The 14,239-nt window shown below is 41.7% G+C and overlaps 1 long non-coding RNA gene across 2 annotated transcripts in view; it reads right to left on the bottom strand.

The window, feature by feature from the left end:
* Window positions 1–14,239, bottom strand: part of LOC110261106 (uncharacterized) — a 25,560-nt gene extending 11,321 nt beyond the window's left edge. For both annotated transcript variants that reach the window (XR_014807166.1, XR_002344931.2), the window contains exon 1: window positions 14,185–14,239. This is a non-coding gene — a long non-coding RNA (uncharacterized LOC110261106). The remainder of the gene's footprint in view (window positions 1–14,184) is intronic.

Genomic DNA, 14,239 nt, shown 5'->3' with positions numbered 1-14,239 from the left:
AGCTCAGGTTGTTGCTGTGGTGTGGGTTTAAGCCCTGGCCTAGGAACTTCCACATGCCAAAGGTGTGGCAAAAACAAAACAAAACGAAAAACTAAAAAAAAGGTGACCTGGGAGACAGCAATAAATACAAGTTACAGAAATTCTGCCGTAGTTTTGAGAAAGCCTGGCTGGAGTTTTGTCTGTTCTATATAAATATGTGCAAACTGCATAATTACCTGTTGCCTTGCTGCCCACTCTCCTTACGCAGCTCAGTAAATCTGCTGAATTTTTGCTTTCCTCTTGTTTTTTTAATTTTTTTTTTTTTTTTTTTGGCCACACTTGTTGAAGTTCCAGGGCCAGGGATCAGACATGGACCACAGAAGTGACAATGCTGGATCCTTAACTGCTAGGCCATTGGGGGAAACAACTGGATTCTTATTTTCATTTATCCATGTATGTGCCAGAATCTGATAGGAGAAACTAATGGGAGGGAAGTTATCTGCCCTTTCTTAAAATTCCCTATATTGGCTTTAATCATTACTGTTTTACTGAAAGTTACCACAAAGCTGGTGCTTAAAATAGCTAATGGTAATGGCATGGTCAAATCTAACTCGTCTTATTTTGCTTTTTAGGGCAAAACTAAAAACAAAAAACTTTTAGGGAAACTCCAATCTTTCTGACTCTATTTAAACATTTATTAAAGGATTTTTTAAAAATCGTAGTTGATTTACGGAGTTCCATTTGTGGTGCAGTGGAAACAAATCTGACTAGGAACCATGAAGTTGAAGGTTCGATCCCTGGCCTCACTCAGTGGGTTAAGGATCTGGCGTTGCTGTGAGCTGTGGTGTAGGTCGAAGATGAGGCTCAGATCCTGCATTGCTGTGGCTGTGGTGTAGGCCAGCAGCTGTAGCTCTGATTTGACCCCTAGCCTGGGAACTTCCATATGCTGTGGGTGTGGCCCTGAAAAGCAAAACACATAAATACAAATAATAGTTGATTTACAATGTTGTGCTAATTTCTGCTGTATAGCAAAGTGACTCAGTTATATATATATGTGTGTGTGTATATATATATACATATATGTGGGTATATATACTCTTTTTTTTTCTTATGGCTTCATCCCTGGCATGTGGAAGTTCCTGGGCCAGGGACTGAAATCTGAGCTGCAGCTGTGACCTATGCTGCTTTTGCAGCAGTGCCAGATCCTTTAACCCACTGTGCTGGGCCAGGGATTGAACCTGTACTTTCACATCGATCAGAGCTGCTGCAGTCAGATTCTTAACCCACACTGTGCCATGGCAGGAACTCCTACACTTTTTTTTTTTTTTTAATATTCTTTTCTATCATGGTCTATCCCAAGAGATTGGTTACAATTCCCTGTGCCATTATAGGACCTCATTGCTTGTCCATTCTAAATGTAATAGTTTGCATCTACTAACCCCAAACTCCCGTCCCACTCCCTCCACCACTCCTTTGGCAACCACAAGTTTTTTCTTTATGTCTGTGAGTCTTTTTGTTTTGTAGATTTTTTTTTTTTTTTTAACGGTCTCACCTGCAGTGTATGGAGGTTCCCAGGCTAGGGGTTGAGTCACAGCTACAGCTGCTGGCCTATGCCAGTCACAGCAACGTGGGATCTGAGTAGCATCTGTGACCTACACCACAGTTCACCGCAATGCCAGATGTTTAACCCACTGAGAGAGACCAGGGATCAAACTCATGGATCCTAATTGGGTTAACTGCTGAGCCATGGAGGGAACTCCTGTAGATAGGTTCATTTGTGCTATACTTTAGTTTCCACATATAAGTAATATCATATGGCATTTGTCTAACCTATTTCACTTAGGATGATAAACTAGTTGCATCATGTTGCTGTGAACAGCATTACTTTGTTCTTTTTATGGCTGAATAGTATGCCATTATGTAAATGTACCACATTTTCTTAATTCATTCATATGTTGATGGGCATTTAGGTTGTTTCCATGTCTTGGCTATTGTGGATAGTGCTGCTATGAACATAGGGGTGCATGTATCTTTTTTTTTTTAATTACACAATGAATTTATTACATTTATAATTGTACCATGATCATCACAATCCAATTTTATAGGATTTCCATCCCACAACCCCAGCGCATCCCATCCCCCGAACTGTCCCCTTTGGAAACTAAGTTTTTCAAAGTCTGTGAGTCAGTATCTGTCCTGCAAAGAAGTTCACTCTGTCCTTTTTTCAGATTTTCACTGACATTTTCAGAATGTCAGTGAAAGCATTTGATGTTGGTGTGCATGTATCTTTCTGAACTATAGTTTTGTCTGGATATATGCCCAGAAGTGGGATTGCTGGATCATATGGTAATTCTATTTTTAGTTTTCTGAGGAACCTCCATACTGTTTGCCATAGTGATTGTACCAACTTACAGTTCCCACCAACAGTGTAAGAGTGTTCCCTTTTCTCCGTGGAAGGTTCATCTTCTCTAGCGTTTGTTATTTGCAGACTTATTAATGACTGCCATTCTCACCAGTGTGAGGTGGTACCTCATTGTAGTTTTTTTTTTTTTTTTGTCTTTTTGTCTTTTGTTGTTGTTGTTGTTGCTATTTCTTGGGCCGCTCCCGCGGCATATGGAGGTTCCCAGGCTAGGGGTTGAATCGGAGCTGTAGCCACCGGCCTACGCCGGAGCCACAGCAACTCGGGATCCGAGCCGCGTCTGCAACCTACACCACAGCTCACGGCAATGCCGGATCGTTAACCCACTGAGCAAGGGCAGGGACCGAACCCGCAACCTCATGGTTCCTAGTCGGCACAAAGCATATGGCTTTGAAAACTGTTTCCTCAATTCTCTGATGTTTTCTTGTCTTCCTTTTTTTGGTGCATATCCCTAGAGTCATCTGTTTTCCCCTCCTTTCATTAATTAGGTTAATTTTAGAGCCCCCTGCAATGTTGAAGTAAACTCTTGGAGTTCCCTGGTGGCCTAGTGGGTTAAGGATTCGGCATTGTCACTTCTGTGGCATGGATTTGATTCCTGGCCTGGCCAAAAAAAAAAAAGACACGATACTGAAGAATTTATCTTTTTGGCCATGCCTGCTGTGAGCCTAAGTTCCCTGGCCAGGGATCAAACCCATGCACAGCAGACTTGAGACAGCAGTGACAATGTCAGATCCCTACCCACTAGGCCTCCAGGAAACTCCTGTCATTTTTGTATTAGTTTGGTCAGTATACAAGATCTTTTGGTATAAAATTTTGCCACTCACTAAATAGTATTTAGTGATTCTCTGCCCCTATTGGGAATAATGTAGAATGGTTTGTGGCTTTTGTTATAATTTCTCCTTAGCCTTTGATTCTAGACAGGAATCAATTATAGGGGTGTGTGCATGAATTAAATAAAGAATTGCAATCATCCTACTGTGTAGCACTGGGAACTATGTCTAGTCACTTATGATGGAGCATGATAATATGAGAAAAAAGAATGTATACATGTATGTGTGCCTGGGTCATCTTGCTGTACAATGGAGAATTGACAGAACACTGTAAACCAGTTATAATGGAAAAAATAAAAATCACAAAGTAAGAATATATATACATGAAAAAAAGAATTGAAATTAGAACATTTTCTTTCAAAGTTTTGATAGATAATTTTTTGGGGGAGGGGAGGCTTAAAAAGTAATGTATTTGCCCCACTGACCCTCTTAAAATGATACCTTACTGATTGAACATCACCTTTGGAAGAGACTGATACCTGCTCCCCTCTCCCATCCCCAGCAAGGAAAGGCAAGCAGGCTGATGTGCAGTTAATGCAGTTTTATTGTCACAAACTAGGGGTGGCTCTAATACACAACTGACCCTGCAGTTTAATTTCCAATACAACTTACACAGGAGTTCCTGTCATGGCACAGTGGAAAGGAATCTGACTAGGAACCATGAGGTTGCAGGTTCCATCCCTGGCCTCACTCAGTGGGTTAAGGATCCGGTGTTGCCGTGAGCTGTGGTGTAGGTTGCAGACCCAGCTTGGATCCTGTGTTGCTGTTGGCTGTGGTGTAGGCCGGCAGTTGGACCTCCGATTGGACCCCTAGCTTGGGAACCTCCATATGCTGTGGGTGTGGCCCTGAAAAAAAAAAAAAAAAACTTATACAGAATTAAACATTTCTGCAACCCAGATAATTTTTGTTAGCATTCCTCCAGTATTTATTTTGCTTAGAGTCACCAATTTTAAGTTGCATGTTAACTCATTTTGCCTTTATGGAATAGAATTCTGGCCCTTGATCACTCTTTTGTCTGCATTGGAGCAGATGTAAAGCTTCTTGAAGGCATTACTTCGGCCCTTGGTTTAGCCATAAATCCTCGTCAGGCTCTCTCAAGGAGAGGGTATTACTCCTCTCTCCAGCTTTGATGAGTGCTAAACTGTAAAGCTCCATGCTTGCTCAGCAGCACAGAATAGCTGTGCTCCAGCAAGTTTCATGTAGGTCCTGGAGGTCAGCATCTTACCTTACTACAAAAAAGCACTTGAGGGAGTTCCCTAGGCTCAGCGGGTTAAGGACCTGGCATTACTGCTGTGGCTGTGGTTATAGCTGTGGTGTGGATTTGATCCCTGGCCCTGAACTTCTGCTTGAAGTTGTGGCAAAACAACAACAACAACAACAACAAAAACAAACACCCAGGGCCCGCTTATACAAATGCAAATGATACATGAGAAAATAGAATGAAAACTAAGTGGGTGAAGACAGCAGTAAGAGAAGAATAACAAACATGACTCAAAAGGAGATTGGTTGAGGTGCTCCCAGGTGGCTCAGCAGGTTAAGGATCCAGCATTGTCACTGCAGTGGCTCAGGTCACTGCTGTGGCGTGGGTTCTATCCCTGGCCTGGGAACTTTCAGATGCTGTGGGCATGACCAAAAAAAAGAAAAAAAAAACCCAAAAACTTGGTTAAGACACATTCATGGTGGACAAATCTCATTTATGTATATATGTATCATACACACACACACACAAACACACACACACAATCTTAAAGTTACTCAGATCTTCCCTAGGTTAAGCTGGACCAGCAGAGAATTAGCAGTCCATCTAGACTGAATTTGGGGGACAGCATCTCGTCATGGCCTATCCTCAGGAATGGATTTTAGAACTGGGTGCTGCATTTATTCTAGAGACGTTGCTTATTATTATGCAGAGGACCAAGGAGAAAGTTTCCTCTCAGTATGAGTAAGAGTTGTGTCTTTTTTTTTAATTTTATTTTTTTACTTTAATTAATTTTTTTTTAATTGAAATATAGGAGTTCCCATCGTGGTGCAGTGGAAAGGAATCTGACTGGGAACCATGAGGTTGCGGGTTCAATCCCTGGCCTCGCTCAGTGGGTTATGAATCCGGCATTGCCATGAGCTGTGGTGTAGGTTGCAGATGTGGCTTGGATCCAGCGTTGCTGTGCCTGTGGTGTAGGCTGGCGGCTACAGGTCCAATTCAACCCCTAGCCTGGGAACCTCCATATGCCGCGGGGGCAGCCCTGAAAAGACAAAAAAAAAAAAAAAAAAAAAAAAAGAAACATAGTTGATTTACAATGTTGTGTTAGTTTCAGGTCGTACAACAAAGTGATTCAGTTTATATATATTGATTAATACATATATATTCATATTCTTTAACGTCTAGGTTATTACGTTATACTGCGCATGCATCCCTGTGCTATAGAGTAGGACCTTGTTATTTTATATATATCACTATGTATATGTTAATTCCAAACTCCTAATTTATCCCTCCTCACCCCCTTTCCCTTTTGGGAATCATAAGTTTGTGTTCTATGACTGTGGGCTTAAGTCACTTTTAAAAATCTTTTTTTTTTCCCCTCGATTTTATTTATTTATTTATTTTTTGGCCGCCCCACGGCATATGGTGTTCCCAGGCTAGGGATCAGATCTGAGCCTCAGTTCTACCTATGCTGCAGTTATAGCAACCCCGGAACCTTAACCCACTGTGTCTGGCCAGGAATTGAACTTGCGTCTCAGGGCTCCAGAATCACTGCTGATCCTGTTGCGCCACAGCGGGAACTCCTCCCTTGATTTTAAATAGAACAGATTATTTAAAAAAAGATACAAAAATTAATGTGCACTAGTTCTAATATAATTACCCATAAGGGCCTTGCTAGTCACTATTTAAAGTTCTTGCATACCTACTCTTTCTTAATGGGATCAGCCTATTTAATTCTGCTACTTGTTTTTTCACCTAAAGCATCTTAAGCATCAGGTATTCATAAAGATTCCTGAAATATTTTCTGGAACAAAGTATGATAGAAAAAAACACTTAACTGCTGACATACGTGTTAGAGAGTTTAACGTAAGTCCCCGGACCTGCAGGTGTTTCATCACTTGTGTGAGGGCATAGATTACACATGGTCTATAAATTGTCTTTCATCTTGGAAATTTCAGATTTGTAACTTCACTACCTTTACAAACTGCTTTTTTTTTTAATGTGAGCTTATATATAAACTAGAATTATCAGGATTACCCCAAGACTTATTTACGATGTCTGTTCCTTTAAAATTTGGTTTTAAAGTTAGGAATCTGATCTTTCTCTACGACTTTTACTTGGAATGCTTTCTTCCCTTCTCAAAATCTAACTTGTCTGAAATCTAAACTCCATAAAGCCTTCCCTGTTGATTTTGGCTACCCAGGACCTCCGAGGTTCCTGGCTACTGACCACACAATTTCCTCAATGATGTGTCCTGGCATTTTATGATTTCAGTTATTTTGTGTCTCTCAGGGATGGTCAAACTGTTTTCTGAATCCCCTACCAGTTTAAGCATGAATCTGCTACTTGACAAATAGTTCCCCAAATGGTTATATTTTCTTCATCAAAGTCTTAGGACATTTGAACCCAGACAAATTGCTACAGTGCCTTTGGTGACTTAGTAAGGAATTCTTACATTCCTTGAAACGCCAAGAGATGGTCCTCCCCACCTTTTCCTTGTGTGCTCTGGAGCAGGAGCTCTGACAAACCTGACTTTACTACTTAAACAGAAATGCTCATAAGAGCAATTCAGGAAATGAGCTTTGTGGTACCATAATCTCCATTTTAAAAGGAAAGGTATCTCTCTGGCATTATATTTATATGCACTTATATAAATGGAACAAAAAGAACTTTGATTACTCAGACTCAAAGTCCATACAGGGGGAGTTCTCTTGTGGTGCAGTGGTTTAAGGATCTGGCATTGTCACTGCAGCAGCTTGGGTCACTGCTGTGGCACGGGTTTGATCCCTGGCTGGGGAACTCTCACGTGTCACAGGCACAGCTACAGCAAACAAACAGCATACAAACAAGACAAAAAAAATAAATAAATAAACTCTAAATAGGTTTTGGAAAACTTTTTTTACTGTTTTTTTGTTTTGTTTTGTTTTGCTTTTTAGGGCCACACCCACTGCATATGGAAGTTCCCAGGCTAGGGATTGAATTGGAGCTACAGCTGCCCGCCTACGCCACAGCCATAGCAACTCGGGATCCGAGCTGCGTCTGCAACCTACACCACAGCTCATGGCAACACCGGATCCTTAACCCATTGAGTGAGCCCAGGGATTGAACCCACATCCTCGTGGATCCTAGTCAGGTTCATCCTAGTCAGGTTCGTTAACCACTGAGCTATGAAGGGAACTCCCTGGAAAACCTTAAAAAAATTTTTTTTATAAGTGCATTTTTCCATTGCCATGGAGTTTCCAGGCCAGGGACCAGATCTGAGCTGCAGTTGTGACTTAAGCCACAGCTGTGGCTATTCTGGATCCTTTAACCCACTGTGCCAGCCTGGGACCGAACCTGTGTCCTGGTGCTGTAGGGACACCACCAATCCTGTTGTGCCACAGCACAAACTCCAAAAAACATTCTTTGTAACAATTTAACATTCAAAAGTTGGGAGTTCCTGTCGTGGCGCAGTGGTTAATAAATCCAACTAGGAACTATGAGGATGTGGGTTCGACCCCTGGCCTTGCTCAGTGGGTTAAGGATCTGGTGTTGCCGTGAGCTGAGGTGTAGGTCACAGACGCGGCTCGGATCCTGCAGGCTGTGGCGAAGGCCGGCAGCTGTGGCTCCGATTTGACCCCTAGCCTGTGAACCTCCATATGCCGCAGGTGCAGCCCTAGAAAAGACAAAACAAAAAACAAACAAACAAAAAAACCAAAAAACACAGAAATTTAAAACTATTCCATAATCAAAACAAGGTAGATAACATTCTGTGCACTATTGTTTTTTGTAAAATATAAACTGAGACGCTCCATTTATTTTCAATAATGAAGATACTGGTGCTTCCTGTGCCAAGTTGAATTTTGTAGCCAAGTTCTTTATTTAATTTGTTTATTGAATTTTGTAGCCAAGTTCTTTATTTAATTTGTTTATTAACTTATTTTTTTTTGGCCATGCCTGTGGCATATGGAAATTCCCAGGCCAGGGATCAAATCTGAGCCACAGTTTAGACTTAACACTGCAGCTGCGGCAACACCACGGTGGGATAGGGATCAGAATCCACGCTGCTGCAGAGACAACACCAGATCCTTAACCCACTGTACCACAGCAGGAACTCCATGCACAGCTTTTATTACAGACATATATCCGCAAGAGAGACCAGAATTTTCACTTCCACTGACCAGCACAGCCCCTCCCCACACCACACAGCCCTGAGGGATGCAGAATAAACCACTTGACTCCACTCTTCCTGGACTTTATGTATATACTTTCCTCCTGTTAAGGGCCTGCTACATGCTCTCATACTCATGATAGACTAATCATGTTTTCCTAATCACAAAGAAAAGATTTACAAAGGTTTTTTTTCTTCTAACTTTTTACTTTGATGCAATTTCAGACTTTCAGAAGAATTACAAGAATAGTACAAAGAATTCTGATACCCTTCACTCAGATTCCTCAAATGCTAACATCTCCCACTTTGCTTTATCCTCTCTCACGTCTCTCAAGGCGATGGTCCAAAATTTTGCTGAATAGAAATCCTCTTAGATGCAAGAGCAGATCTGAGGAATATAAAAATCATCTTACAAAACAAAAACCCTTCCAACATCCCTACCTACCTATCTATTTTTGTCTTTTTTTGGGGGGGGCACCCAAGGCATATGGAAGTTCTCAGGCTAGGGGTCGAATTAAGGCTACAGCCACAGCCACATGGAATCTCAGCCGCGTCTGCAACCTACACCACAGCTCACGTCAATGCTGGATCCTTAACCCACCAAGCGAGGCCAGGGATTGAACCCGCATCCTCATGGAGTTGGGTTTGTTAACCGCTGAGCCAAAAGACGGGAACTCCCATATTCCAGTCCCTGCACAACTGCCCAAATTATTTCCCTTTCTTAGAACAAGATGATTGCAAGGCACATTTACTTCTTTCATTTTTTGATTTTATTTATTTTTTTGCCTGCACCTGTGGCATGTGGCATTTCCTGGACCAGGGACTGAACCTGCGCTACAGCAGCAATCTGGGCCGACAAGGGACCTCTTCTTTGTTTTAAATCCATACCATATAAAAGGCTGTATTATGGGGAAAAATAATCAGTGCTTGTGGATTACAAATGACTGTACCATACCACTAAATTGAATTGAGCTTCTAATGTACTTCCTTATATTCGTAGTATTAAAAAAAACCCTGTTCACTGTGAATTAAAAAAAAAAAAAAAGCTGCTCTCAGAGTTCCCGTGGTGGCCAAGTGGTTAATGAATCCAACTAGAAACCATGAGGTTGCAGGTTCGATCCCTGCCCTTGCTCAGTGGGTTAACGATCCGGCATTGCCGTGAGCTGTGGTGTAGGTTGCAGATGCAGCTCGGATCCCACGTTGCTGTGGCTCTGGCATAGGCCAGCGGCTAGAGCACCAATTAGACCCCTAGCCTGGGAACCTCCATGTGCTGCAGGAGCGGCCCAAGAAATGGCAAAAAGACAAAAATAAATAAATAAATAAATAAATAAATAAATAAAAGCTGCTCTCCATCTGTAGCATTCAATGTTGCATTAGGATTTTCACAAAACATGCACTGACTAGTGGTTCTTGTAACTTTGTAAAAGCCCAAGGACAGATTGACTTGATTTCTGTGGGCCTGTGGGAGCTAATAGCCATGGTTTATTCATACAGTTGTTTCTAAACACACAGTGTCTACTGGGATTTATTTCAAGTAGTTTTGTATCAGATTTTTTTTTTTTTCCCCGAGCCCATGGTACATGGAAGTTCCTAGGCCACAGCAGGGACCTGAACTGCTGCAGTGACAGTGCTGGATCCTTAACCTGCTGGACCACAAGAGAACTCCCAGATGGATTTTTTTTTGAAATAAAAACAGCAATATTTCTTGCTTTTGAGGTTCCCACAGTGAAAGGCACTTTTTGTTGTTTTGAGAGTGAGGTCTAATTTATAACCACTAAAGTGACACATCATAAGTATACATCTCAATGAATATAGTGTGTTTATCCATGTAACCATGACTTCTGTCAAGGCATAGAACTCTCTCAGAGAGCTGCAACCTATGCCACAGCTGCAGCAACACCAGATTCTTAACCCACTGTGCAGGGCTGGGGACTGAACTGGTGCCTCCACAGAAACAAGCCAAATGATCAGCCCACTGTGCCACAGCGGGAACTCACATATATTCTTTTTTTTTTTCCATTATAGTTTATTACACTATATTGAATATAGTTCTCTGTTCTATACTGTAAATCCTTGTCATTCATCTATTTTATATACCACATTGATCTTCAAACAATACCATTCAGCTATGGCTCTTAATTTTCTCCTTCATTGCATTTCTTGTAACATGGCTATATTGTATCTCTATTTTATCAATTGAAATATTTATTTTAACTGATTGTCCAGCCACTTGGGATTAGAAGAGAACTGGTATTTTCAGTCCTTCAGTTAATAATTTATATTACTCTCCTTTAGTTTCTGTCTCATTTTCTGGACTAAAGTATTGGGAGCTTATGTTTCATCTAGAAGTCTTTTTTACTCCATTTATCCTGTTCCTTTCTTTCATCCAAATTTAGAATATAGATGCCATTCCAAATCTTAGTAGCAACACAAGAACAAAGCTCTAATACCTAAATTAATGTGGTATTTATAAGAAAGATCATTACCTAGAGGGCTTTCTCAAAATATAAGCCAGAAATATTAAAAATATATAGAAAATATTTTTAGATACAGGTGCCAAATCTTCCATGATAGTCTGCATTAGCCTCTTACTTTCTTCCAGCTGCAACAGATGGAGGGGGAAGAAAGGGAGCAGGATCATTTGATCTTTTACTATTTTCTGAAACCTCTCAGAGAGAACCTCTCCAGATTAATTTTGTTCTTTGGGTAATAAAATTAATGTCCCAAAAGCCACAATAAAATGCTTGGTTTGCAGCCTACTCCTTAGGGCTCTGGTTCTGTATCTTATAATATTTACTGTTATGGAAAGGTTTCTCCCCCCACCTTTCATTTCTCACATTTTTATGTTTAAGAAACCTGTTGTTATTATTAACCCCTGATATTAGTGGACATTAAAGGAAAACCCCTACTGTTATACTGAAGCCACATTTCCCTCCAAGACTGGCCTTGACATGACTGAATTTTATTTCTATTTTAATTTTTTTTGTCTTTTTGTCTTTTCTAGGGCCACACCCGTGGCATATGGAGGTTCCAGGCTAGGGGTCTAATCAGAGCTGTGGCTGCTGGCCTATGCCAGAGCCACAGCAACGCCAGATCTGAGCCTCATCTGCGATCTACACCACAGCTCACAGCAACGCTGGATCCTTAACCCACCCGAGCAAGATCAGAGATTGAACCCGAAACCTCATGGGTCCTAGTTGGATTTGTTAAGCACTGCACCACGACGGGAACTCTGAATTTTATTTCTAATATAAAACAGCTTGATCACCAGGTACTAATTTATTTATCAGTGTTACCCTGGGGACAAAAGGCACATCTCCAAACCTTGGGGGAGAATTTTAGGGCTTCAGGATTTTCAAAACATCTCCACAGTTCTTGAGAAAACCTTTTGATTTGGGTGGATCGTGGGCCACAGGGCCTCAAGCTTGACGTGGTCCAGCTAGAATGCACACATAAGGCCTTCAAGGCACACATTCCTTTTCTTGAGTCAAACTGCTTTTCCCTCTTAGATCTGGAGCCCAAATCATTTTATACGCAAAAATCTAGCCATGATCCCCTGTGGATAAAAGTTCATATCCTTTCAAATCTGAGTAATGCTTGAAAATATGATCAAAGAACTCAGGAGAAAAATGGCAGAGAAATCAGAAGGTTTTTTTTTTTTTGCTTTTCAGGGCCTAACCTGAGGCACATGGAAATTCCCAGGCTAGGGGTCGAACTGGAGGTACAGCTGCTGGCCTACACCACAGCCACAGTAACTCGGGATCTGAGCCTCGTCTGTGACCTACACCACAGCCCATGGCAATACTGGATCCCTGGCCCACTAAGCAAGGCCAGTGGTCAAACCCGCATCCTCATGGATACCAGTCAGATTCATTTTCGATTCATTGTGCCACAATAGGAACTCCCAGAAATTATAAGTTTTTAACAAAGAATTAAAAAATATAATAAAGAACAACTAAACAGAATAGAAGAATACAATAACTGAAGTAAAATATACATTAAAAGGAATCAAGTCCCACTTATTTAGCAGACTAAATGAGGCAGAAGAATAGAACAGTGAGCTGGAAGTCAGAGTAGTAATCACTGCTGACCAACAGAAAAAAAAACAATGAAAAGAAAAGGGTACAAGTTTTTTTCCCCCCAGCATGTGGAAACTCTCAGCTCACGGACTGAACCCACACCACAGCAGCGACCCAAGCTACAGCAGAGACGGCAGATCCTTAGCCTGTTAAGCCACCAGGGACCTGTGAAAAGAAGACAGTTCTGAGAGACCTTTGGGATAACACCAAGTGCCCCAATATTCACATCATTGGGGTCCCAAAAGAAGAGAGATACAGCCTGAGAAAGTAACTGAGGAGATAATATGTGAAAACTTCCTGAATCTGGGAAAAGAAACAGTCACCCAAGTCCAGGAAGTGCAAGGAGTGCCACACATGATTAACCCACAGAGGAACACACAAAGACACAGCGTAATTAAATGACAAAATTAGGGAGTTCTTTGGTGGCACAGTGGGTTAAGGATCTGGTGTTGCGATGTTGCCACTGGTGTGGCTTGGGTTGCTGCTTCCAGGGCTGGCCAGGGAACTTCTGCATGCCTTGGGCAAGGCCAAAAAAAAAAAAAAGACAAAAATTAAAGATAAGGAGTTCCCATCTGGCGCAGTGGAAACGAATCCGACTAGGAACCATGAGGTTTCAGGTTTGATCCCTGATGTCACTCAGTGGGTTAAGGGTCTGGCGTTGCCATGAGTTGTGGTGTAGGTTGCAGACACGGCTTGGATCCCGCATCACTGTGGCTCTGGCGTAGGCCGGCAGCTACAGCTCCCATGTGATCCCTAGCCTGGGAACCTCCATATGCCCTGGGTGCGGCCCTAAAAAGACAAAAAAAACAAACAAACAAACAAACAAAAGAACAAAAGATAAAGAGAGACTATGAAAAGCAACAAATAACACAGGGGAACTCCCATAAGGCTATCAGCTGGTTTTTCAGCATAAACTGCTGGCCAGAATGGAGTGCACTTAAAGGGATATATATACTCGAGGTTAGGAAGCAGAAAAATCTACAACCAAGAATACTCTACCCAGCAAGGCTCTCATTCAGATTTGAAGGAGAAATCAAAAGCTTTACAGGCAATTGGAAGCTCAAAGAATTCAGCACCACCAAACCAGCTTTACAACAAATGCTAAAGGAATTTTTCTAGACATCAAAGAAGAAAATTACGAAATGAAAAAGTTTATATTTTTCTTTGCTAGCAGAAAACTAGGGGACATGAAATCTTAACGTGGCAAATCACAAAAAGCGATGCAGATGCGAGCTGGTAACAGTAGTAAAGAAGGTAATCAAACAAAAAGGATTTCAGCGTTTAGAAAGTAAGGACTATTGACAATGACAGCGAAAGATGGTGTGGGAAGGACAAAGCTTGGCAAACTGTGAAGCGCTATAATTTAACTATGGGGGGGCACCAGGGAGGAGAAGAAGCGGGTGAGAGTAATTAGGCTTTGACCTCCTCTTTTTGTCCTAAGCTGTCTTGAGCCGGAGCCATTATATTTGTCGATGCAGGTCTACCTCGCCGCCTCAGTCTAGGCAACCGAAACCAAGCCTCAAACTCACCTTCGCCGGACGCCCCACAGCGATAAAGTTCCCACAGTCAAGAACAACTTCCAGT

The sequence above is a fragment of the Sus scrofa genome, chromosome 6 (genome assembly GCF_054392235.1).
Source record: "Sus scrofa isolate SSC_HxYL_T2T_F1_AM1 chromosome 6, Sscrofa_HxYL_maternal_Yorkshire_Landrace_v2.0, whole genome shotgun sequence".
Classification (NCBI taxonomy): domain Eukaryota; kingdom Metazoa; phylum Chordata; class Mammalia; order Artiodactyla; family Suidae; genus Sus; species Sus scrofa.
The sequence above is the reverse complement of the archived record's forward strand: the minus strand, read 5'-3'. Positions and strand labels throughout refer to the sequence as shown.